The sequence below is a fragment of the Grammomys surdaster genome, unplaced genomic scaffold (genome assembly GCF_004785775.1).
Source record: "Grammomys surdaster isolate TR1022 unplaced genomic scaffold, NIH_TR_1.0 138, whole genome shotgun sequence".
NCBI classification, from domain to species: Eukaryota; Metazoa; Chordata; class Mammalia; order Rodentia; family Muridae; genus Grammomys; species Grammomys surdaster.
This window is the reverse complement of record NW_021604596.1, coordinates 6,480,983-6,507,693: the sequence shown is the minus strand read 5'-3', so window position 1 is coordinate 6,507,693 and position 26,711 is coordinate 6,480,983.

Genomic DNA, 26,711 nt, shown 5'->3' with positions numbered 1-26,711 from the left:
TTCCAAGGTGAGAGAAGAGACTATTCCTTTTTTCCTTCTGAAATCAAACAGTGTTTTTCATTTTTCTATTTCAATGCTGAGATCAAATGAGGATCATGGCAGGGGCCAGGAAGATGAACACACATGATTACTAAACATACCACTCATCAGAGAAGAAAAAGAAGAACTTCTCAAAGTACTCATGCTGCTTAATCCACAGCCTTAAGTGACATCAAGGAAGAATAGTAACACTATTAAGTTATGCTATTTTAACATTGCTTGAAACATCCCAGAAAAAAGAAGAAGAAAATGTTTTATGTTCTTTACTTAACAACAGCTGTTTTTATATTACAGAGACTCATCAAAACTGAACTTAAAAAATGAATACCAAGAAAAAATTCTCATTGAGAGAAGAAATTTTACAGATACAAAATACCTGTATTGTAAGCTGAAGTTAATAATATTACATTTATTTCTAAGTAATTTAAATTTGCTACATTTTAAAGACCTCTTTTAGAACATGCTCTAAAGTACACTTTTGTTTTTATTTTTTGAGATTATAACAGAGTTATAAACATTTCATATTTATATGATTTTCAGACTGACCCCTAAGTGCAGGCAGAGAGCTCATAAAAAGGCAGAGATCAAGTGACCTTGTGGGGCTCACTTTTAGTTGATCTATTTACAGCACAGCTATTGGACATGAACTAAATGAGGATGGTTCCAACAGACATGTTAACTTGGAAGGGAAAGGCTCATGGGTTCTCAGATCTACCCAAAGAACTATAGGCAACTAAGCAATTGTGAGAGTGCGAAAAATAGTTTTCTTCAGGGAAGAGCTCCCAATTGGGAACACTTTTGGGAACTTCTATTTACATAATAGATTAATGTCATGATTTGTGTACTTTATTGTATGTTTGTAACAACAGTTAAATGTAAGGAAGTTGCTAAATTCAAATCATGATATTGATAAGTAAGTAAACAACTAATATGGCTACTGAAAAATAATTGAACACAATTAAATAGCAGTATTTAACTCTCAAGCATAAAATAAAATCAAGGCTAAAATTCACAACATCAAAGGCCCTAGCAAAACAGAAAACTGTTAATGGTAGAAACTAGTTTTTTTAAGATGATGGTGGTACATGTGTTACCATGATTAATGAGAAAATTTCAGTGCTTAAATTAAACCTTGATGCCATCGCTGTTGTCATCATCACAATAGGCAGAACTAGGAATTGAATCTAGAGTCTTGCACATGGTAGTATGCAACCTATTAGTGTACACCAATCCCATCCCTATGGAATTTAATAATTTACTAGCTGAGACAGTTTTGTAGGACATAAATTAACCACTGGTTCTCAGGAGAGAAATCAATATTTTCTTTTTGAAACCTGCTGGTACTTTGATGCAACATGATATGAGGGATGACTGAGGTGATTGTCCGGTATGATTTGCATTATAAATGAAATCAGAAAGTTACCAAAGAATTTGGATGTCTTTGTTTCTGTGAAGAAGGCATGTGTAAATTCAAATTTGGCATGGTGCTCATGTAGTCACTCATGCCTACAGGTATAGACTCGTCCTCTTTCAAGCCATACAAATTCAAATGGAATCTGAACAAAGTTTACTTTTCATTATACAGCATCACTTGTCATGAAGAGTTATAACACATCTATTTTTTTAAAGGGCTTTTTTTTTAAAGGTTATTTACATCATTAACATGAGATTTCTAAAACAAATAACATTTCTTCCTGGTCACTGAAGTGCAATGATCCAGAATATGGAAGTTTAAGTAGGAAGTACTTGGCTGGTCCTCTTGCAATTCAGGTTGTCTTTGTTATTTTAGCATCTATTCTATAAGTAAACACATATTTATTTGAGTTATTAAGTTTAAAATTATTGCTACAGTTTTAAATCTTACTTTTATAAGACAGAGTCTCAGCATATAACCCTGACTGGCTTGGAACTCAAAGAGATGAGCCATCCAAGTGCTAGGATTAAACCACACACAATCCTGCTAGTGTTTTATCTTTTATTTCAAATTCCTATCGAAGTCTTGAAACATAAGGCCCAAGTGTCAACAGTTTATGCTATAAATATTATTCCTGAGTTCCTTAAAGTGAAGTTAGTTAAAATTGTCAAGAGGTACAGTCAAGAATCATGAGATTTGGATATGTGATGTATAACCTAATAGGTATAGATTGTTACTTTTTGATTAAAATAAATATGTGGACTTAATATTCTTTAATAAGATAGTTTAACCCTATTATCCCAGGGTAAAATTTTGATACACATACACACACACACACATACACACACACACACACACACACACACACACACACACACACACATATATATATATGGAAAAGTCAGTTATAGATTTTGCACGGTTTTGTTTTTAAAAAACTAATTAAATAATTTTCTGATAAGATCAAGAGGCAAAAAATGTCAATTACTTGGAGATAAAACAGTAAATAGTTGAACACCAGCAGTTGTTCTCAGGTTGGACCACTTTCCAACAAACACATAGTCAATGCTTGCATTTTGGAGAGGTCTCATTTGAGCATCATTGGGTTAAGTCAGCCATCGTTTCACATTTTAAATCCAGCTTGAAGATCAGTCTCTCTGCCCCATGAATACAATGTCCCAAGAAATATCTTTGCATGACCAGTCTCTGAGGGAAAGCCTCCATGTGTATCCCAAGCATCTTTTACCTTCAGGCAGCTTTTTCTTAACTTTGTCATTAAAATTTGTCTTTTTTTTTTATTATGATTCTAAATAACCCTTGGATGCAGAGATATTTACAGCCTTAATTACCATTAGAATGAGACAATAATGAAAAATTAGCAAGAGTCTACAGTGAAAAACATTTATTCTACATCAGCTTTGCAAAGTTATACAAACCCAGTGGAGCACACATCAAATAGATTGTAGAGTAGACAAATACTTATTCATGATCACATTCAATAGTCTTTTGTAAGGAAAAGTACTTCTAAACAAATAATGAAAAAATTAATATACAACAGTCCACAATATTACTGTCTAGCTAAAAATTATTTCAAATTTTAGAAGAATTAGCATTCTCTAGAAATTTATACATTAAAATCAAACTGGGTGTTTATCTAGACATATTCAACTATGTAGCTGTTACAAATAAATAAAATGAGAAAATAAATAAATAATAAATAAATAAGCAAATGAACAATTTTAAATCCCTCTCCTGACATAGAGTTTATTTAAATCCCCAAATCTACCTCTTAGGAAAATTAAAACAGTAGTGAGAATCAATGAGAGGTTCAGAAGCCAAAGTCAATGAAGAAATAATTTGTTGTTTTCAAAGCCCAAGATACCAATTATCATCAAGGTGAGAACATTTCCCACTTACTGAAAATTATTTGAACCTAGGCTCCCTATTGGGTGTCACTGAAATGCATATTAGTTGACTCAAAAATCAGAGGCAATTGAAGGAAGAAAAGGTGCCTTAATTATAAAGCCTCCCACTCTGGGAACTTGGAAAATCAAAACTTCTCACTTCCCACTTGACTGCACTGCACATTGAAAGCTCATTTTTCTCATTTGTCTCCGTTTTGATGAGTTTAGAATAAATAGTCTTGAGATATTTTGTCACACCTGTTACTATTTCATTATGAAGGAAATAAGTCATAGGAAAATGCATTTGAATAGACAGAAATAGAGTTGAATATCTCTCCGTACCACATAAATCAATATTGATTGTCTTCATTTAAAAGTGTGTTTTATCATGAACAACAAGAGTAGTTTCTAAAAGATAATTGTACTTGGGGTATAGAAATTCTAAATTTCTAAAAATTTCCAAGGTGAGCAGGTATTGAAGTTGCTGAGCTAAGGACCAGACTACAATGACCAAGTCAAGAATTCTTTGTTTTGTTTTTCTGTGCTTTTAACCACTGAGTTGTATCCCCAGTCAGGCAACCTCAGTTTCAGATGCAAGATCTGTCATTGACTGAATCTGTAATTCAGTGGTTCAGCTGTTGTGGTATGGCACCCAGTCCCAAGAACTCTCCTGTCTTTACCTCCACTGCAGTAGGACAGTAGGTGTGTTCTGCTGCTGTGCACTCAGTCCTGGAGACTCTCTTGTCTTCACCTCAACAACAGTGGGACAGTAGGCATGTGCTGCTGATGAACACGTAAATTGTTACGTGGGCATTATATCATGATACTTCTATAGAAAGCACCTTATTATCAAACACGGTGGTGATCCTTATTCTTAATTTTTAAGATATTGCTTTGGAAATCCCGTAATTTTTCTTCACCTGTTAATTTTGTTTTGTTATTCTTTGTTTTAAATTTTGGGCTTAGGGCCTCATTTAGCCCAAAATATCCTGAAATTCTGTAGGCACTCAATATTAACCTTGATCTTCTGATCCTTCTGCCTTTACCTCCTGAAAGTTGGATAAATAGGCATGTAAAAGCAAAGTGGGTTTCTTCAGGGATCAAACCTAAGACTTGCTTAGTTGTAGATGAAGACTTTTATCAAGTGAGCTACATTCATATTCCTAGGCAGCTATACATTTTTTTAGACAAAGTCTCACTATTTATCACTGATTGGCATGGAATTTTCAATGTAGATTAGGCTTACCCTATCCTCACAGAGACTGCCCTGTTTCTGTCTCCTCACTGCTGAGATTAAAGTTACTTACATGCCACCAAGCCCAGCTCAGCTACATATTTCTAATGACGCTTTTAAAATAGATTAGTATAGCCTCTTTCTAATTGTGATTGGAGAATTATATCTTACATAAACTAATGCCTAAATTTATCAAATGATCATGTATTATCTTTTCTCATTTATTAATATCTTGAGTGTTTGTTCTCTATGATAAATCATCCAGATGCTCTTAAAAATATTTAAGTCATTAAATCCAGAGTACACAATTACCGAATTTGGGTCTTTTATTTATAAAGTAATGGATACTGCTATCTAATTCACTATCATGTTCAATGTCTGCAAGGTAAGCATCTTCCATCTTGGAGAGTTCACCTGTGCCTCCTATGCAAAGGATCATCCCAGCTGAGGACTTTGACAGTGGGCACCGCCTCAAGAGGAGTAGAGTAAAACCGACCCACATCTGAGAGCAAAATTGCTCTGTACTACCTGCATTCTGCACAAGGTCTGGAGTGTACAGAGTACTAGAAGACAGGGAGAGTGTCTATCAGGAAGCTTTCTTAGGTGGTGTGTCAGGCTTTCCAAGGGTAGGCCTTTTAGACAACCATCATAAATAACACCTCGTCTTGAATTTAACAAAAGAAGCCCAATGAGTTAATTGATATCCCAGAGTGAAAAATGTGTCTCAGTCTGTCCTTGGGAGCTCAGGAAGAACAGTAGAGGTTGGTTTATGACACTCTAAGAACATATTTTAATGGCATTCACCAATAGGCTTGAATTTGTTATTTATTATTCTGATATTTTAACTTGGTTTTTGCCATATACAGATGCATAATTGCTATAAAATGCCTTCTGATGTTTTATGTCTAATGCCATCTATTGTGTCTGCCCATGATATATTTAACTTATGCCAAGTTTTTCCTCTTCATTATGCAAAGTTTTCAGTGTTGTCCTTTTGGAACACCCATTAAACCATAGGAATCCATTTATAATATAGCACTTATTATAACTTAGCTAAATTAAATTATATCAAGTAATTATACCCTGATCATTATAAATTTTCATATAGAGAATTTATAAGCACTTATATAGCCATATTTTCATGATATCAAAATTTTCACATTTTTAATTTTTTCAGTCATTTTCAAAATTTTTAAAATTCCTTGAGAATTTCTTATTAACATATCATTAAGAAAACATTTTCCAAATCTTAATTATATCAGCAATATTTTAAGCCATGCTTATTTTTAGCATTATAATATAATATTATTATTATACACAAGATTACTAACAGTAATTCTCATTTCTTGACATTCATTATGATTTTATGCATTTTAAATATTTTTTTCTGTGAATCAGTGTGTGCAAGCAAATGTACCATATGCAGGAAGTTGTCTTGCTGAGTAGGCCTGGAGACCACTTCAGAATCCATGGAATGGGAATTACAGGCAGTTGTGAGCCTCTTAAAGAGGGAGCTTGGGAACAAACCCCAGTCTGCTGCAAGAGCATTAAGTACTCTTACCCATTGAGCCATCTTTTCAGCTCCATGAGTAAAACGCAAAAAAAACCAGATTTTGTGATTATCAGCCTGAAGGGGTTATGAATTGAGCAGGGGTTGAGAAGGGAATGGTGCATTTTTACACATGTATTACTCAGGGAGGTGATGATCAAATTTGAGGTAGTGGTACCAATTCTCTTTGAAAAGATAAATTTAGTTCCTAGAACCCCACATACATCTTCCCCTGACTGTCATTCCTCAGCCCTCCCTGTTTTCTCTACCTGCCTTTTGTTTGGGGGACCCCATTATTAAGGTAACAGTTCCCCATGACTGGATGGCTTTCTGAACCCGGTGCAAAACAAAGGACTCCCCCTTTTTATTGGATGTTTTATTTACATTTCAGATCTGATCCCCTTTCCCCGTCCCCCCTTCCCCAGAAACCCCCTATCCCATCTCCCCTCCTCCTGCTTCTATGAGGATGTTTTACCAGAGCTTTCCAGCTTCTGCTTGTCCTGGTCGTTGGTGGCCTTGTCCGAAAAGTGTCCTTAATGAGATTTAACCCAATGTCAGGATTTGGAGCTTTATTTGGTGACAAGGGATGGTCAGTTAGGGCATTGTCATTCCATTATTTGGCCACTTCATTCAGATTACCACCATATATGTACATTTTGTAGGAGACCTCTACTGTATTAAGTCTCCGTACTACAGCTCAGATGACCTTTGCTTTTCACTGTCTCTCTCAGTAATCCCTCTCTTAACCCCCATCCCCACCACCATTCCTTCCCCATCTCCATTTGATCTTCCTATTTTAGGGCCCCAATCATCATAGCTAATTAATCTATTTTCCTTTCCTGGGGCAATCTATCTGTGCCTCGGTAGTCTTTTACTCTGTACCTAACTTCTGCTATCAGCATATATTGTGTAAGAAAAGAATTGATTTTTAGTAAAAGAGAGGATATTAGCACTGTTTTGGGTGACTTCCATGACATTGCATGTCTGTGTGCAGAAGAGTTTCTTTCTAATTTTTGATGAGTAGTATAACTCATAATAATATGAGTTGTTTATAAATTTTCACATTTTTATTAGTTTGTTTTTACAATATATATATTTTTCTAGTTAGAAACTTTACCAACTGCTGGTAAAAAGACATTTAATCACCATAGTAAAACAATCTTTATCTTTGGTGCCTTTTGAAACAGTATGATGTGGTTGAATTTATTACTGGCAGATACTTTAATTCATCTAGATTTTTGGCTGATATACATTTATTTATGTTATTTTATTGCTTTGTTTTTATTTAAACATGGAGTTTTGTTAATAAGATACAAAATGATACTTTGTATTTAATCTAGGCGAACAATGGTAAAGAACTATGGAATTAAGATCTCTTGCTTTTTGGCTCTCCTGGCATACTGTTCATTTTACCAGCTCTACCCAATGTGCTTCATTCTTCTTTCATCTCTTCCTTGCTCTTTTACTATTTTTAAATAAATATTATTATAATTTACAAGATTGGGAAGTTTTTAACCTTGGGTATTACTCCTAAAGTTTTAAATACATTTTGACAACACTTAACTATTGCTGGGGCTCTTATTAGTATTTCCCTGATGTTAACAGGTCCTTAATCACAATGTTTCAGAAAAATTAATCATTTAAAAAGTTTTTTATAAAGTAAACATTATTGTTATGACACCAACCTGCAAAAGTGTCACGGTAAACTTTGACAAATTGTGACCACATACTAAATTTCTTCTTTTGGTGTGAAATATAAAATTAAATAAAAGCCTAGGTTTTGTAGAGAGAAGACACAGGTAGATAAGGATGTCAAGAGCAGGTTCCACGGAATGGAGATGAGCTTGTTTCCCTTGCTGTTGCAGTCCTTTCAGGTGCCCCCAGCACTGGTCTAACTTATATAACAATGCGGACAATAATGCAGCTTTGTTTTTTAGACAATGAAAACAATGATTTTAGGCCCCAGAGTATTGGATAGAATTCCTTAAGGAAAACATTTCCAAGAATCTTTTATTTTTGCCTTATAACCCATATTGTTTCTCCCTTCTCTATATGCTTATACATTCAAGGGTCTGCCTCACTGATTGGAAAGCTGGTGTCTTTGCCTGTTGTAGAGTTTATATGCATGTGGAGGAAATGGTCAATAGTGAGTTCATCCTCCCACCTTTGCTTTGTGAGACCAAGTTTCGTTCTGAACTTAGAGCTCATGTAGTCATCCAGACTGATCAGGTGAGGACCTGTGACCTCTTGTCTTTACCTCCCAACCTTGACCTCTCTGCTAGAGCACCCAGCCACCACGTGGTAGCTCGGCTACCACATGACAGAGCAAGCTCCTCCTCCACTACTTCTAAATCCGCCATTAACCTTTTCTCCCCAACAGGAATACCCACAACAATGTTTGTGCTTTTCCGCCATTAATGCCTTTTCCCCCAACAGGAACGCCTAAAACAACAGTGTTCGTGCATTTCAACTCAAAATTTTTCGCTTTTTGTTTAAATGTCTCTTTTCTCTCTGATTCGTGATATTCCCAACATTTTTTTCAAATTGTTAAGATTTCTTCAAGGTTCAAAGGTCATTTAATCTACTTCCACAGGTTAAATCAACATGCTGATCACCATTTCTCAGCTCTTAATAACAACTAGTTTCCTTTTACAGACGAACTGTTGCTGCCCATCATACTTAATTATCATGATGTTTGTCTTCCTCAGCCATCCAAAATAGACTCAAAGGCGCCTTCTAAGACTAAGATTTCCTCAAACACCTTTGCTTTCTAGGATCTCAATGGCACACCATGATGTGCCTGATCCCAAGTAGCCTAATGCCTAATGCTTACTACACACCCTTTGCAGACATCCCCCTGCCTGGGTGTTGCTTCCCTGCTGTGATTATTCTACAGGTGCTCCCACAAGTCCAGCAGAGACAACGCCACCTCCTGGAACCTGCCTAGGATGCCATATTGTCTTCTTGCATCCACACCACCTGACTGCAAATTCCAGAGACAGGCTGAGATCCAGAGACACACGCTGAACTCCAGACACACGCCAAGATCCAGAGATGCTCACTGAGTCCTACAGACAGATTCAGATCTTCCAGCTACAGTTGAACTTTTTTGTCAAAGTCAAATAGCTAAAGTTACATGTTAGTAAGGAAAATATAATGTCTATTTAGATTAGTCAGCTGTTATTACCCTCAAATTGTACTACCTGAATTTAGTTGATTCAATGATCCCTTGCCTTCCCAACCCCCACTCTCAACTCCCCTTATCCTGTGACTTAACTGTGCTAACCACTCTGGACTACATAGTGCTTTCTTTTGGCTTCCTCATCCAAAATTTTCACCACAGACGACACAGTGACCCTCCCTTTTTTAAAAAAGTAAAGGGGAGGAGATGTGGGACTGTGTAAGGGTATTCTGCTTCATGGTTGGGCAGGTGACTAGAACCCGAGACTCTGCATGAGAACCAGCAGGAGTTTGGTTCGCCCCCAGAACCCAGAGTCCTGAAAGCAGTCTAGTCTCCACAGAACTACATTGTTCAGTCATGTAGGTTATTACAGACCCTTCCAAAGTGCACAGGCAGAGGGTGTAACTAGAGGCCTCAGGCCCTAGGGATTTACATACTAATGAAGGCCAGAGGACAGAGCAAATTAAGCATGCCTCCCCAGATCCTCCCCATTTCTCCCTCCCTATTTAACTTGGGACTGGCCTGAGTTTTACAGGGGTACTTCCAGATTCAGCCACCATCCACCATGACAATAAACCCTTTTGGAACCAAGGACTTCCTCATGTCATTGGGGCCTGCCGCCACCAAAGCCCCTAGCCGCTGGAACCTTAGATGGTCCTCCTGCATGTGGGACCTGCCTGTCTCAGTGTGGAAACCCACTGGGACTCCACAGCAGCAGCTTCATTTTTGAGAGGGATTGGGGATCCCTGTGCTTTGAGGTATCCAGGGACCGAATGGTCTCAAGCCCTTGGGCTCTCAGACCGATGAGAGGCCGCAGAAGGACTGAGACGGGGGCATGTGACGCACAACCGGACAACCCACAGCCGAAAGAAACGTGGCAGGGGAAGAAAGAGGTCCTAGCAGCACCCCTGGGAGAGATTTGTTTACAGTACTTGCTTAGCAGACTCGGTTGCTTGAAGATGTGGGTCTCTGTGGCTGGAACGCAGAGGTCCTCCAGGTGAGAGATTTAGCAGCTACAGCTTTAGTCAGCATGGGAGAAGCATGGAATCTTCACTGAGTCCTCACAGCACCAGACAAGCAGGGTGGGAAGCTCGACTGCCTTCTGTAGCAGACTGGGGCGCCCGGTTCTTGAAGTCCGTGTGTGTCTGTGCTCTGCATGGGTGCCAAATGTGGGGAAAAATATGGCCAAAGCAGTGGTGTCCCGGAGGCTTCAACGTGCTGCGAGTCCAACATCCCAGTACTGAGGTTAGGGACACACTTAAATCTCCAGGTAGGATTTTACATGAATGCTAGTGTCCTGTATTTTGACATTTCCCAGAAAACACTTTACTCAAAGGTTTTCCCAGTTTCACTCAAACTAATTTTTGGTTGAATTTGTTAATTATAAAAGAAGGTAACATTTGTTAAAATTGTTCCATTTTATTGGAATGATCATGTTTATGTTCTTAATCCTTTATATATCCTATATTATATTTTATACTTGTATATTTTCAATATTTATGTATTTTCATTTTATGGACTGCCATGAGTCCTTGTGATAACTCTGTCTTAATATTTCATGGATTCTTATAAAACTGCACCCAAAGACAATTTTCTAAGATTTCAGTGGACATTTCTTTATATATTTATATTTAATAACCATTTTGTAATATATTTTTTGTTTGTTTGGTTTTGATATTAGAGTAATTAGAACCTCACAAAAGAAACTTGTATTCTTTTTAGTTTCTTGTAGAATTTTAAGAAAAATATGTATTATTTATTTTATCAATAGCTGTGTCCTAAGTCTTTTTCTGATGGACATGTGAATTGTCTTTGTTATGAATAGGTATTTCATAATTTCTTTCTGACTCAGCATTGATGAGTTCTGTGTGTTTAAGATTTGACCTGTTCTTCTGTTATACAATATATGTCACATGTACTTTATGAGCATTTTTAATTCTATGATATCAGATATCATATCCTTTCAAATTTTCTTCTAATATTTCTGCTTTCTTATGTAATTGCCCCAATTTTTGCCTGTTTTTCATTTAGAGAAAGTCTATTTTGCACCTTTATTTTGCATTTTGTCTAGGTACACTCAAAACTTTACTAACATTTGATTCAATTGTTTTAGTTTTAGTTCATATTGCTTTCTTAGTGGTTTGAAACAATATTAATCTTTGAGGTCTTTATATGTTTCAATGTAGCCATTTATTATATGTTTTTCTTGTAGCATTTCTATTGATATGAACACAATTTTGATGGCTCTCTGGAATATTTTAAATATTTGTCTTAAGATGTTTAAATTTATCTTTATTTTGTATTGATTTTTTTTTCAGGAAAATGAGATGAGAATTTCTATGCCCCTGTGAATTTTCTAAGTTTATTTCTGTTATTGATTTCTAGTCCATTGCCATTATTGTTAGAAAAGATACTTTGCCCCAATGCCACTCTCTTTTATTTGTTAAGACTTGGTTTCTGGCCTGAAAAGCATGTGGACTGTTCTATGTTCGGCTGGGCAAAATGTTGATTTTTCTTTTACTGGAAGAGAAGTCTGAAGTTGCCTGTATGTCAACTAAGTTTGAAACCTCACATCAGCAACTTCCTCTTTAGACTATCACTATTACTTAAAGTGATATAGCCTACTCAGTGTTTCAGTTTTTCCTTTCTTTTTATATCTAGTAAAATTTAACGCCTAGATTTAGGTTTCATAGTGTTAGGTGGACATGTGTTTATGTTTTTTCAATTAATAGGCTTCTGTATTTCTATTTAATGACTGTGGGAATAATGTAGAGTATGTTACATGTATTTTTTTTATAATACAAATTAAGCCAAATAATTTTGGTCTCCATTTTCAAAACTAACCTTTTTTTATTTCTTCACCTTTGATCTATATGTGTCCTTGAAAATGAAGTGAGGGTTATTTAGGCTCCAAATCATTAAGACACTTCTTGTCCATTCAGGTTTCATGTCTTATGATTGGAAAATATAATTTATTCATGTTAAGGTAGTTATTGATAAAGACTTCTTACTGCTTTTCTAGTTTTTATGGTTCTATTATAGATTTTGTGTTCTTTTCTTCCTTTTCCAAGTCATCTTCTTATGTGCTTAGATTTTTCCACATTGCCACCTTTAATTTTAATTTCAATTGATATTTTCTTAATTATTTAAGAATTTTATATAATATTTTAACACATTCACCTTCTTTAATTTTTATCTATCAAAAAAGCAAGCTAGGTAGTACAAACATCATAGTTTTAAAAAATAAACTATGTATTTATTACACTTTAGTTTTATAGTTACTATTAAACTCACTTAAGACAACACATAATTATTAAAGGCTGTTTTAATCTGATTAAGGAAACATCTTTTAAAAAGAAAATATTTTAGTGACACTGAAAAACCTCACACCTTAACTTCATATACTCCATTTTATATTTTATGCCAAAATTAAAATATTTTGTATTTCATCTATTTTAAAATGTATAGTTATTTTAAATAACCTTTTGTTTCAAGGATTATAGCAATGACAAAAATAACTTTCAAACTCCCATGATACACGAGTGGCATTTCCTAATGGGTAGGTTGCTTTACACTGTATGCCTGGCAGCCCATCATACTGCTGCCTACAGCTGTGCGTAAGGAGAAATGCTCATGTACTAGACCTTGGAACTGAGCATGGAAGGAGATAAGGTGATGATGGCTTTGCTCTCTGGGTTTCAGGTTGCTAATGGCACTGGGTACGAGTGCACTATCATTTTTGCTGCTGAACTGACAAGTATATGCCAAATGTGAGTGCTTATGAGGCAGTCAGTAAAGAGGAGATAAGGCAAGTGTATACAGAGCTACAGTGGCTCTGCAGAGCACAGCTCAGCTCTCTGTAGCAGTTAGTGGCTACAAGCACCCCAATCACAGGTAGGGATATTTTTTCAATAGATGATACATATGCTAATGCATGTTGTCCTGGTGGATGTTTGTGGTGTGATAGGAAACAGTATATGTTTGACATAAGACATGTTAGTAGCTGTGGATGTATTCCATAGATAAGCACTGTGGCAGCTTAGCTGGAGAATAAACCCTGGAAATAAGTAGAGAGAGGCATTGGACTGTGAAGATGTAAGCTGGCTTCCTACCATGATGGCTCTTGTCTAAAGTATGGATTGATAAGGAATAGCCCCTGGGACTGAATTCTTGCTCATGGACAATTGCAGAGGAATGTATAAGGACTGGGAAAGGTGATGGCTCAAATCTGAAATTTTCCCATGCTAACTGATTCTTACTGGGTTAGATTTGCAGCTAAAAGTAGCTCTTTGACTTTCCCAGGCAAAGCTGGCATTTGGCTCAGTTTCCAACACTCTGGTGATACTGTTGCTTTTGAAATAATCACAGGAAACTTGGGGGATGGTGCAGCATGACAGATGTTAGCAGTTTCTACATTCTTCTCTATCTAGCTTTCCATTATCTCTATGACCTCTTAGACATAAACAATGTCCTTCTCTTCATCTTCTTTGCTGTGATACAAGAAGGTTGATATCTGTCCTCTACCACCGTGTGTGCCATCCTTTATCACATGTTGTATTCTCTTTATCAAGATGGGTCACTCTTTCCCAGACTTAGGGCTTAGATTCTTCTGATGCTCTGGAAAAGTAAGGTGGATATTGTCAAATTTATTAGACACTACTGATGGACTTTGTTATGTAATCTATTAGATCTAGGAAGACGAGAGGAGGTGATGAGACAGATGTAACTTTGTCTTGTTTATTGCCAAATGCCTTTCAGAAGTTGCTTTAGTTTTGTGGTATGCATAAGGGTAAGAAATACTGTCTCATTCAATGACACAGTTTAATTGCAAAATGCCAGAATTACAGACACATGATTAAAGCACAAAGATACATTCCAGCTCAGTTTTGCCACTGGAGATGGGAGGTGCTGGCAAAATATAAATTGAAAGAGAATGACACTTTTAATCATTATCGGTTTCTCAAATATTTTCTCACAATCATGACTTTTATTCCACAGTGACAATAAATGCTAGTAACATAATTTGCAAATAGTACCTCCAAATAATGCATATAAAGCCAGCAAAATGGTTCAGTGTGTAAACACACTAACAACTCTGAAGACCCAAGTTTGATCCCAAGGACTCAAGTTTCAAGGTGTTCTCTACCTTTTAACTGAATGTCATGGCAGATAAAAACCTACAATCTTAAATACCACACACACACACACACAGACACACACACACGTGTGTGTGTGTGTGTGTGTGTGTGCATGTGTCTACTAAATTATGTCACATGTAAACATATGTATACTTTGTGTATATTTTAATGATTTTTGACAAATGTAAATTAAGAATAACCTGAAGAGCTCTAATAAACAGATCTCCACTTCATATTCTTCCATACACATAAAAGAAGGAGACAGATGTCACAAGGATTAAGTACAAAATATTCCAGATGGCCAGCATAATTTTCACTATTCACAATTTCCAATTTATATAAACAGAATAACATTGAAATGGAACTGAAGGAGTAGACATTAATTTATTTGATTGATAAGCACATGGAGCATATGTTCTACTCATTTGTATTTTTTTGAAAGTATAGGAAGAATCAGCAATGCCAAATGCAAACACTGTCACCTTCAGGTTCCTTTTCTCAGAAAACACATGCGACTCCTAGTCTCTGAGTATGATTGGTTGCAGGCTTTCTATGCCAGCCTTTTTCTGGTGAGATTTCTCACCCATGCTACCCAATAGCAGGAAAGTAATTCTAGCACATCACTGATTTAATGAGATCCTCTTATTTACTTGATATCTTTATTGCTTAGCATACAAAATAATGAGTTTCCTTTTGATATATCATGTATTTATATATAAAATTATAGCACATTCTTAGCATCTCACTATCCTGACCCATGTCTTGTGCTTCCTTCTTTCCCATCATTTCCTCTCCCCCCTCTATGTACATAGTCCACCTATCGGCTCAAGTGTACAGGCATGTGCCTGTAATGCATTTTTATTATATGTGTTTATAAACATTTGTCCTAGTTTTATTGTTGAGTTGACACAGCCAGGAATCACTTGGAAAAAATAAGTGTTAAAAGAATAAATGTCTATGTCAGGTTGTCTGTGTATGTCTATGTGATATTGTCTTGACCATGTTAGTTGATGTATGAAGTCACAGCCCACTGAGAGAGCATTGTCTTTGCAAATAACGCGCTTGTGAGTTATGGAGAGTGAGTGTTCCAGCATGGCTTCTGACTCCATTTCCTACCCTCAAGTTCTACCCTGACTGCCATTACTGATGAGTTTTGACCCAGAAGTGTGAGAAAAAGAAACCCTTAGTGACCCCGCATTGCATCTGATAACAGTGTTTTATCATAAGAACAGGAAAGTAGCTCAGACAGCAAATATATGGTTTCCATGGGTGAGAAGAAAGTGAGATGTTTTTCACATCTTTTCTCACATTTTTGGCAGCATATTATTGTCATTTCCTTTCCCCAAAAGTTAGATTATTTGCCTTTTGCTACTTTTTATTGAAAATAGTTTTTTCATGCAGTATATTTTTACTACAGTTTCTCCTCCCAAAATTTATCCCATATCCTTCCCACCTCCCTATCCACACAAATCAGCCACCTTCTTTTCTCTATTCTGTTAGAAAGGCATCTTAAAAAGCTAAAGGAAAAGAAAGAAAATAAAAGAAAAATAAACAAACATGAATAGAACCAAACAATGTAACATGAAAGAAAAGAGACAAAGGACAAGAAACACACATAGCTATAGAAACACACACAGAAATCCCATAAAGACACCAAATCTGAAACTATAAAATATAAGCAAAAGACCTGCAAGGAGGGGTGATGTTCCAACAAAATACTATGGCAGAAAGAAATAATGAAGGGGGTGTGAGGGAGGAAGGGAGGGAGAAAAGGAGTGAGGGAGAGAGAGAGAGAGAGAGAGAGAGAGAGAGAGAGAGAACCTCTTAAATATACCACTGAGTTTGTTTTGTTGTTTACCATGTGCTGCTGGGCATGAGGGCTGCCCAAAATTATTGTTTGTATGCCTAAAGAGACTTCATCAGAGAAAACTACTTTCCTGTTGTAAGTGGTCAACCTTGAAGACAGCTTCTGTGTTAGTAAGTGGGGCTTGTGTTCACTTCAACTCTAAGAGCTGGAACCTAATCTTTCTTAGACCTGTGCAGGCATTGCTGCCACAGATTCTGTGAGTGTATAAGTGGGCCAGGCCTTTTGTATTTGGGAAACCTTGTTTCATTGAAGTTCTCTCTCCCCTCTGGCTCTGATGATCTTACCACTCCCTCTTCTGCAGAATTCCCAAACATCCTATTTAAGACTCAGTATTCTAAGACTTCTTACTCACTGTACTTTGTCCAGTACAAATGCAGATGGATCTCTGCATTTCCATCTATTGTCAGAGGATACTTCCCTGAGGATGGCTGAAAAAGGCCATTGATCTAGACTCATAGCAGTCATTTTATTGCTATGTTCCTTTAGTAGAAGAGAATGTTTGGTTTTTGCCTTGGTCCATTGCCTCAAGTTCTTAACCTGATAGCCATAATTACCTGATAGCCATAATTAACTTGAATGTGATGGTATCATAATTTGCTTTTATTAACTTGATACAACCTATATGTATTTGGGCAGAGGGCATCAAAATTTTGGAATTGTCCACATCAGATAAACTGTTGGGAATTTCTATAGGGCACTTTATTGATTGGTGATTGATGTAGGAAGGTCCAGCTAGATATGGGCCATACATTATATTCCTGGAAGATGGATCTGAACAGTAATAAGAAGCAATCTGAGTGGAAGCTAATCAGCCAGTAGGATACTTGTGCTCTTGTCTCTCTTTCAGTTTATGCTTCTAGATTCCAGTTGAGTTGCTGACATAACTTTTCAAAATGGTAGGCAGAAGCCTGTAACTCAAATGTATCCTTTTCTATATCAAAGTTGTTTGAGTCAGTGTTTTAACACAACAGAGGGAAGATACATCTAGATATTAATTCATCTGCCTATTAATTTACAGGATGATGATTTTGAATTTTTGCCAGTTATTTTTAGAATCTGGGTATTAACCCTACATAAGGTTTATAACTGGGAAACCATTTTCCCCATTCAACATGTTATCTTTTTTATTTATTCTGCTAATCCTTTCATTAACCTCAACATAAGCATTTTAATTTCATGTAATCCCATTTGTCAGTTTTGTTTATTCCATGTGCCAGTAGACTGTTTCTTGTACAGTTCTTGCTTGTGCTTATTTATGAAGAAATTCTCCTACATTTTAAACAAGAAGCTACGGATGTCTATGTCTTATATCAGGAACATTGTGGCACTTTTAACTGTTTTTTTGTTTTTTGTCCAGGGTGATTTATGGACCAAATATTACTCTTCCATATGTTGATTCCAAACACTGTTTATTAAAAAGGAGATATGACACCTTTGACAATTCCTAGGTGATTCTAGCCGTGTGTATTTATTTATAACTGCTCCATTCTATTGTATTGTTCTGTGATTGTATTTGTTGCAGTACCACAATATTGTCATTACAAACTCTGTAGTACAACTTGAGATCAAGTATTGTGATAAGTCCAGAATAGCTCTTTCCACTTAGAATTGTCTTTGACAATTAAGGTGCTTTGTACTTCCACATAAAACTGAGTACTGCTTTTTCTAGCTCTGATAAGAATGCTGAGGTTCTGGCATGCATTACTTGATGTCAGTGAATTATGTTTTAACTGTATAAGTAATTTCACAATGCTAATCCTCTCAATTTATAAGAACAAGGTTTCTTCCCATCTCCTAATTACCTCTACAGTTTCTCTTGTGAGTGATTTAAAGTTTTTATAGTAAAAGTATTTTGTCTTCATAGGATTATTCTTGAGTGTTTATATTTGAAACATTTGGCTGTGGGGTTTTACCTCTAATTTCTTTTTATCAACTTCATATATAGGAAAATCACTGTCTTAGTTTGTTGATCTTTTGTCTTGCAACTTTACTGAAAATATTTATCAGTCTTACATGTGTTTTTGGTAGGGATTTTAGTGTCTTTTAATTATAGGTTTCTGGGACTGAGGATCTGGTTCCATTGATAAAGCGCTTGTCACTTAACATGTCAATCCCAGGCCTCACAAGCTAGAAGTAGAGGTCTGATTGCTACATGTTGTCTTCTGACTCCCACATAGGTGCACCCCGCTCCAGTAAATCAATCAAGAAATAAAATAATGGTTAAGAGCTCATTCAACTCGCAGTTTCTTCAGGACTTTTAATATGGCGCCATGTTGAGCATTATTAAATTTTTCTGCTTCTGTTAAGATAACGTGCAATCTCTGGTTTTTGTTTATGTACTACAGTAACGTCACTGGTGTTTCTGTACATAGTTACTGAACTTGAATCCCTGCAGAGAAAACCACTTGGTTATGATATTGGGACTTTCAAATACATACTTGAGTTGAGTTTGTAGTTATATTATTGAAATTTGTTTTTATGTTTCTCTTCAGCATGAAATTGTTCCATGTTTTCTTTGTTCAATTGTCATGAGGACATACATATGGATATAAAGTTTAAGTTTGTTTCCATCCCTCCTTTTTTGATGGCTAAGTTGGTTGGACATTTTAAAAAACGTTTTCACTTCTTAGTATGTTTAGTTATATAATGTGAAAAAATATTTTCCATCCTGAAGAATGTTTGGAATCAGTAGAAGGAATAATAAGCAACTGTAAGTCTTTATTCTCACATTAACCTATAGTTACCCAACATTCCATTTTGCATACATATGTGTATATGTGCATAAGCACACTCCTGTGTATGTGGCAATCAGAAGAAAACTTTTAGGAAATGATTCTGTCTACCATGTGAGGCAAAGGAAGTAAACAAAGGTGAGCCAGCTTTCTAGCAGGTAGCTTTCCCTGCTGTGCTGGCTAGCTGATCCCCATTGTGATTTTTAGTTTGTTTTGTTGTTTTCACAGGTGACTAGGCAGGACAGTACAGTGATTCCTCCATTTGCATTCTTCCTGAGGCCATTTTAGATTTAACTAGACTTTGATCTCCTTGATGGAGAAGACCATGGAAAATGAGCCAACTCTATTCTAGGGACCAAAAGTCAGAATGTCCTAGCTAATTTATCTTAGCTTCTGTTAAACTGCCTGTTTGTGCAGAACCCCTCCAGCAAACTGCTTCTCTGAACTTCTGTTAAAGTTGCTTGCTTCAGACTGCTTGCTTTTGTAAAGCCCTCTGAGGGTGCTGATGGCTGCCTAGGGGGAAACCCTGCCATGGTTTCTGCCTTCAAACACTCTGTGTTCAGTCCACTCCTAGGTCCCTGAATACTTGGGTGTGATCCAGCTAGCTGAAATGAAGACTTTTGATTGTCTATACACTGTGTTCCAGTGTTCATCTCTGATGAGCTCCTTATAAAAAGTTTAGTTAATCTTAACTGTGTATCCAATTGCTTTTCTTCAATCAGAAGTAAAAATGAAAGCATAAGGTACTTAGATAAAGAAAGCAAGTAAAAGAGAAATAGAATACCTTGATTAGTTGCGTGCTCTGCATGATCAGACGGAAACAGAGAAATACTTCATAAATTGCTCTCCTCTGCCAGTTCTGATAATAAAACAGCAACAACCCATAGCTCTGTGGCTCTCTCAAGCCCCTTAGCTGAAGTCATTTCCGTCATGCATGTTGTACCAGCTTTTAAACTCAGGAACCTCAGTGGGAATGCAAATTTACAATTTGATTAAAAACACTCAGGGTCCCTGTTTGGCAAAATTTGATTTACCTCTGGCCAATTCATATCCTGTCATTCCAAGAACTCACTTTGATATTGAATTGGAAAGTTTAATTTTCATTTTGTAAGATGGCTTTCCATGGGTGGTGTTGAGCTGCATGCAGTTTAGCTCACCATGCCCATGCTGAGTGTTAAAGATGAATTTTTAAATGAAAAGCAGTTCGTAAGTCAACAGTCTGCACTTTATATAGGGAAGGGAAAGAAGACTTGTGATACAAGCAATGCATTGAAATCAAAGAATTCTATAAAAATGATCCTTTTCAAAATGAAAACTGAAGTTTCTAGTTGCTTGCCCTTTGCTTTCTGTTGTGAGAAACCTTCCCTCTGTCTACACTGAACCTGTACTGAAAAGAAATCCTCCACAACATACTTTTCTTCTGTCCATGCAGCCATATGCAAATAGGAATTACATGTTAAAAATACAGAGAGATGAAAGAGCTTTGGGGAGATGATCAATAGTAACAGCTTTAGACTGGGTACTAAATACAGTATTTCATCAATTTTAACAGGATCAATGCTTCACACTGTAGATGGATGAAGGACATCTTAGAGTAGCTGTTGACTGAATATCTGTAATGGCATCACTTTTACACTAATAATATAGCCAAATGGTTGAACCCACAGAAATGTTATCAACTTATTTAAGAGCCACTTTTACAGTACAGAAGGTCACTGGGTATTTCTAAAAGTTGTTAAGTATATTCTAGGGAAAAATGATAAATGTCCTGTGTCATAGGCTATAAAATAGTAGATACTGAGCACTGCTCATACGAATGTGTATACACTGTATGACCATTGGAAATGCAAAATTTCAAGAAAGCATTAAGTAAAAAATAATACAAAATGTTTTAGTACTGTTCTGATATTACATGTTTTCAAGTTCACATAGAGCTTTAAGAAAGCTCAGCATCACGAATGTGACTCATAGTACAAATCTACGCTACTATGCTAGTTTAAATCATCCATATTGCCAGAAAATACTACTAGAGGGAAAAGCTAGACACTGATCAAAGTTTACCAAATAATAATTATGAATTTTCCAAGTATTACAGGATACACATTTCTTAAGTTATTTTCTTTGTGGACATATGCAGGGGTTAGGAGCTTTCAGTTTTTATGTAAATATAACTGCCATATATTTTACAAAATGATAAAAATATTCATTTCTTTCTTTACATAGCATCTTTAACTGCCTTTCTGCTTCCTGTAGATTTCTTGAGTATGTATAGATATGCAAATATGTAATGAACATCAACAATAAAATGTCACCAGGTAATTACTTACCTGTTTATTTCTCTCAGTCTTAGGCAATGCTGCAATTATTTCATGTCTTATAACAATATTTTACCAAGAAATTCACCTTCCCATTTATAAAACTGATGTAGATAAGTGATGTAACTCAAATAAATTATATGAAACTTTTATTGGTTATCTTCATAAAACATCTTGGTACTTCATTGGTAGACTTTAAAAGAGTTTTTATATGTGTTTAACCGAAGATTTTGTAAAGTGTTCAGATCAGATATATGAGTTCATGAGGCCTGGAGAGATGAATCAGTGCTATCCACTCTTTGGAGATATAATATATATATATATTTATATATATATGTTATATAGAAAAATACATGAGAAATAATTGAGCATGCTTTATATAGTTTTCAACATATGATAAATTCAATGAAGTCCAATCACTGTATCAACACATATAAGAATACTTCATGCTGGCTCCTCCAGGGGAATATAGGATATGTTGTTAACATAGAGTCTGTTGTTGGCTATGGGAAAACTTCAAAACCTGGACATTGTGTGATCACATGTCAGAAGAAAGAGAACCAACAACCTTCTGTGTTTTATTGCATTATGTTGTGTTATGATATCTAATGTTAACTCAGTCTTTCACTGTGAGTGCTTGCAAACATTAGCTATACTCTATAGTCTACTTTCAAAACAATGGTTCAGAAAGGTGATATTTTGAGAGACGGTTTGTTGGGAGGACTCCTGTGGGAGAATTTTGGAAAGAATTGTCCTCTGATGTGAATACTCAAAGTATTTGAAAGTTCACAGCCACTGTTTCAGTTAAATAGATTTTCAGAAAGTGAGGAGAACAAACAATAAAAACATTTAAATGATTCTCTTCTTGAGGAACTGTCCCTTGATGCAGTAGAATCAAGCTGATAAAGATATTTAATGAGAACATTCATGGAATGTGATTAGGAAGTCTTATGGGAATCAATGGTTTATTGCTTATTTAATAAAAGCTGTCCAAATTTGTAGCTGAAAAATGATATGAAGTGCTAACTCATGGTAGATTCTAGGATCATCTGTGATGGAGATTAATATCCTGACAATGGGTTTAATTTTGTTAACAAGAAACTATTTTACATAAATCAAAATGTACATGAACTTTCACTGGTCAAAAGTAAAGAGAGACGGTTGGCATCTTTTTGCCTATCAACCAGGACTGTGACTGCTACAAGTATCCCCTTGGAAAATGTAAGTCTCCTCCTTTAGCTGAGGTTGGCCTTGTGTCTGGTACCAAGTGGTATGGACTCACAATGGAAGGCAAAGTTTTCCCTTCAACACTAGGCTGTGGCTGTCTTCGCTGAAGAAATAAAGTCTTCACCATCCTTTACCTGGTGCAGTTGGAAGGTCTTTTGAACTAAAATGACAAGAATTCTGCTAGGAACTACTGGGGTGACAGCCCTTGGCAATTTCCACCTGTCACCCTGTGACAGGAGAGTGTGGAATGATTAGATTGTTGCTTCTTTCTTACAAAAATGAGTTGAGACAGGAGTGAAATTCATTGTAACATTTTATGGGCTCTTGAGATGGCTTAGATTGTTGGCTGTGTGACCTCAGACTTGAAGTAAAGAAAGTATGCAATTCATGAATTTTGCTGCCATCTTGAGTTTTATAAACAAAGAACACAGCCTCAATACAGAAAGTATTGTTTGAGAATTAAATAGCATGTTTTTTTATTACCTCTATCATAAAACCAAGCCATTGGAAACCATATGCATATGTATGTATACGTTGTCATCTATGGATCAATGTTATATTAATCTTAACAATGCAAACTAACTATCACCATTTCTAAGGGAGAAAGTGTGGCTAGTTTAGTTGCAGTGCCATAGTAATCTACATTAAAGTCTTTCATTCTGTTTGAGCTGTCCAAAATAATGGGATAGGGGTTGTACAATAAGGTAAGAGAATTATTGTCTGTTTCTGCAAATATGGTAAAGAAAAACATAATGATTAAAAGGAAGGGAATAGTTGTCAGAGGTGTGTGTCTTGTGTGTGCATGTGTGTGTGTGTGTGTGTGTGTATGTGTGTGTGTGTATGTATTTATGTATGTACAAGTGCCTGGATATGTCTCTATTTTACATTTGTATGTGTAAGTGCATGCGTATATGTGGTATGTTAATTTGTGTGTAAGAGTGCATGTGCTATACTCTTGGGTTAATGTCAGTGTGAGCCTATATAGACATGAATATGTCTGTGTGCTTCTGTGATTTTTTTTCCTACCTGTGATTATAGAGCTCAAAGATCAATAACTAGTATTGTCCTCTTCCACCACCTATGTTAGTATCTATGCTTGTCTCAGAAATCAGTAGGATTTTAATCTTCAAATAAGATTTTAATCTTACTTAAAATGTGCGTCTTCAAAGGTTATACAGTGTATTTTCAAAATGTCCCATTACATTCTGTGTGGGGCTGTCAGATGCACACCACAATAAAATAATGAGTTCATTTAAGACAGAGTTGTCATAAAGAGAAAGACACCCACTCAGAAAGTACAATTGCAGAGTAGTTGTCTCTCATTAAATTACATAGAGTCAGAAAGAACAGGGTCACACCTATCAATGAATAAAAATAGCTGATAAACTGAGGAAATATTTACATAGGGTAAATATATGATGTCTGAAAAGAGAACTAAGTAAGATGGTTAAATGCTTATTTCAGAGAATGTAGACTTATTTTTTATGATCCAGAGATTGGAGGAAATTACCTAGGTAGAGCTTAGGTGTGGCTGAAAGCAGAAAAAATGGTTACTTAACAGCAGCAATAACAACAACAAAATAGTGGATGAGTTCCACTAGCATGTCAGCCGCATCTTATTTATGTTGGATGGTTTAATGGAGACATCAAAATGTTACTGTAAGTCAGGCAGCATAATGAATGACCAGCCATCGCTTGGACCCTGAGCTGTGTAATGACTGAGACAAAAAGAGGAGAGAGGCTTCTCACGGCTTCAGAGGTCAGGCTGGTGACAATTTCCATAAGAACATGAGGTATTTTAGTGGTTACTATGTATTTGTGGATTCCTGATAACATTGTCATCTAAGGGATACATGTCTACCTCCTTGGTATCCAGAAGATTGTATCTGGGGAAAATACAGGAAAACAATTATTTAAGGCTCTGAGAAAAAGTAGTGCTGAACTTCATGTGAGATTTCTAATTCTGCTATAACTTTGTGAGGGTATCTGAGAAACATCATGGGCGCAGTCAGTGTGCAATCAGCTTTTTCGAGGAATTATCTTGTACTACACAGTCTATTAAAGCAATGTGTTGGTTTGGGTTATGTGTTCTTTCCAAATAGTTTATAAAGAGTCCTCTGATCCTTTCTCCTGTGTATGAAGGTAGGGGCCAGAAAGCCAGGGTCAAAGGTTATGTGAGGGCCACACAGTTGATGAATTTGCTACCAGATCTTGACTGGCTTAAGCACAGAATTTATTTAAAGGAAAAAAATGCATACTCACTGGTAAACAAATTTCTCAATTTTTTAAAAAAATTTTATGTCCCCCATCCTTTGTGTGTATAGGTAAGCCCTCAGTGCCTTTGCTGGAGACACTAAAGTAATGAAAGCAAGAAACTCCTGACATTTAACTTTCCATCCCTTCTGCTTTCCACTTGTGTGCAAGGGAAGTAGAAACACTGATTTAGAAATAGAAATTGTGTACCCCATGGTGTCCTTGTTTTTAATACTGACTAGTAGTCCATTATGTAAATGAACCATATTTTCTGTATGTATTCTTTGGTTAATGGATATCTGGGTTGCTTCCAGATTCTGGCTATTATGGATGGAACAAGAAAATATCATCCTGAGTGAGGTAACCTTGACCCAAAAGGACATGCCTGGTATGTACTCACTGAAAAGTAGTTATTATCCAAAAAGTACAAAATACCCATGATATACTGCACAGACCCTAAGAAGTTAAACAAGAAGGAAGGCCCAAGTGAGGATGCTTAAATCCCACATAGAAGTGGGAACAAATTAATCATGGAAGACACTGGGAGAGAAGGATCTGGATTGGAGAGGTAAAAGGGGGGACAAGATCAGGTATTGAGGGAGAGAGTAAAGAGGTCCAGAGGTCTAGAAAAATGAATGGAAATATACTACTGACAGGATAGAGCAGGGGGGGACCCTCCAGAAACTCTCAAAGACCCGAGATGGGGGAGGCTCCCAGGACTTAATGTGGGTGACCTTAGCAGAAATGCCTAACAATGATAAGATGGAACATGAAGAGACTACATCTAGTAGTCCAGTAGAGGGATGGTGATGCCAACTCACTTTCAAAATTTTTGACCTAGAGTTGTTTCTGTCTAAAAGAAATGTACAGACAAAACTGTAGCAGAGCTGGAAGGAATGGCTGACCAGTGATTGGCCTAACTTAGGATTCACCCAATGTGTGGACATCAATGTGCTTTCAGACAGGGATGTAGACATGCATCCCTTAGACAACAGTGTCATTAAGAATCCACACTAGCCACTAAAATATTTCATGTTTTTACTGAAATTGACACCAGGCTATACTCTGAGTAGCTCTACCAGAAGCTGAATGAGACAGATGCAAAAGCATCCAAAAATTGAACACAGGTCAGGGACCCCTATGGAAGAGTTAGGGAAAGGATTGAAGGAACTGAAGGGGATATCAACCCCACAGGAAGACCAACAGTGTCAACTAACCTAGACTCCTGTGAGCTCCCAGAGACTGAGCCACCAATCAAAGAGCATCTTTGGTCTGAGGCCCCCAGCACTTATGTAGTAGAGGGTTGCCTTGTCTGTCCTCAGTGGCAAAGGAGCCATTTAACCCCATAGAGACTTTATGTACCATATCAGAGGCAAAGGGGAGGGGTGCAGAGAAAGAATTCTGTATGGGGGGGACCAGGAGATTGGCATCATTTGGAATGTAAATAAATAAAATAATTAATTTGAAAAATTTACACCTCATCCCTTGCCCTATTTATGTTACTCATGATAATAACTTTGACAATGCACATGTAATTTCATATATGTGAATAGGAAACCATACCATGTCTGATAATAGGTTAGGAATTCATATTCCTCATCTATTCAATATCTTAAGATTAAGCCTGTAATACATAGCCTGTATGACTTTTTAATTTTTCTGAAATCAACGTATAATTATATCATTTATCTCCTTTGCTTTTCTTCCTTCTACCCTTCCTATATGCCTCCACTCGGTCTTAAATACATAAACTCAATTTCTTTAATTGTCTTGCGTGTGTATGTGTTCAATATGTCTAAATATATTCCTAAATATGCAAACCTGCTCAGTATCTTTAATGTTATTTCTATGTGTATGA